The sequence below is a fragment of the Salvia splendens genome, chromosome 12 (assembly GCF_004379255.2).
Source record: "Salvia splendens isolate huo1 chromosome 12, SspV2, whole genome shotgun sequence".
Classification (NCBI taxonomy): domain Eukaryota; kingdom Viridiplantae; phylum Streptophyta; class Magnoliopsida; order Lamiales; family Lamiaceae; genus Salvia; species Salvia splendens.
The window spans coordinates 15,378,334-15,380,001 of NC_056043.1; positions in this window are offsets into that span (position 1 = coordinate 15,378,334).

Here is a 1,668-nt window from a genome sequence, read left to right on the forward strand (position 1 = left end):
AGTGATAGGCCTAGACCTAGACTTAGACCTAGACCAAGACCTAGACCACCTCCAAGTACACTAAAATCTAAAATGGAGTAGGCAATTAGTTCCAATAATACTCTAATTCAATCTCATTTTTTTTATTTTTGAGTAAAAATATACTTATCTTTAGGTTTACACTAAAATAAAACCATAAACTTTTTTAAATTTATGAGTAAAAAAGCCATAATATAACTAAATGATTTGTAACTGTTACATGAATCAATTTTTTTTATAATGCCTAAACTTATTTCTCCAAATTCACTTTTTATATATTGATTGATTAACCCAATTTATTTTATTTAACTAATATTAGTATAATTTTATTTGACTTTTGAAATGGGAAGTTAGAAGTAATATGTATTTATAAATATATATTTATATATTAAAATCACATGAAATCTATACATATATAAAAGAGGAGTTTTGAGGATATTTACCAGACTGCCATTTTAAATTAGAAATTTTACTTTAATTACAATTGATTTTTGCTATTGAATTTGTAATCATATCTGGCAGATTAAATGAGGAAATTATCATAATCAATGAACATAATGAATATTGCAGAATAAGAAGAATATTTAACGTCTATTATTAAACATATTAATAGCTTGATTAAATCTATACATATATAAAAAAGAGTTTTAGAGATATTTAAAAGAATGCTATTTTAGATTAAAAATTATAATTTGATTAAACTATATTTTATAAATGAATTTCTATCTTTAATAACCGACAGTTTCATGTATAGTGTGGTCAGTTAATTTGTGGAATAATTATTTTATGCTCCATCATCATTGTGCATTAAGGTGTTGACAGTTTTTTTAGCAGTTTAAAGTTGGGAATTTTGACTGGAGTTGACGATTTTTTAATTCTAAAGTTAATGTAGTGTACAAAGAATTTTTCAAAAAATTATGAGTAACTATCCCTTTGTATTATTCTTTATTGTAATAGGTTTCTATCTTCTACTACTCCACGATTTAACACTTAAACATTATATTTTGTGATTAATATTGCATTATATATATTTATATTCCTCATATAATTAAATTTTTTTACTCATTTTGTTTACAACTTTCATATAATGATGTTAGTAATAATTTTATTTACTTAATTTATGATAAAAAACAATATTTTGAATGTATATTAGTCCGTGCATAGCACGGGTGTGATATTAGTAAATAAATAAAACTAAAGTTTATGCTACTCCATAGTAAAAAGAAAGTACATATTTTATGTTTACGGAGTCTCTTATTAGAACTTATGAAATATAGAAAACTAATGTTGAACATACAGAAAACTTAAAAAACAAGCGATGTAAAAAAAATATAGGATTACTATTTATACATGTAAAATGTAATTAATGAGAAATCAATTAAGAATAATTGAGAATTATGAAAAATAGAAATATAGATATACCACATAAATAAGAGAATAATTATCTATTATTTTTATTATATAATAAATTCTGAGAATGTTTAACCTATAAAGTAGAACTATCAATCTGATAATTATAGTGAAGAAATATATGTACAATATTGTAGTGAATAAATAAAATGAATTATAATCTATATTTTTATTTTTCCATTCATGGTTAATTATTATATTGATAAACTCACTTTTTATTTTTGTGTATGAATATTGTTT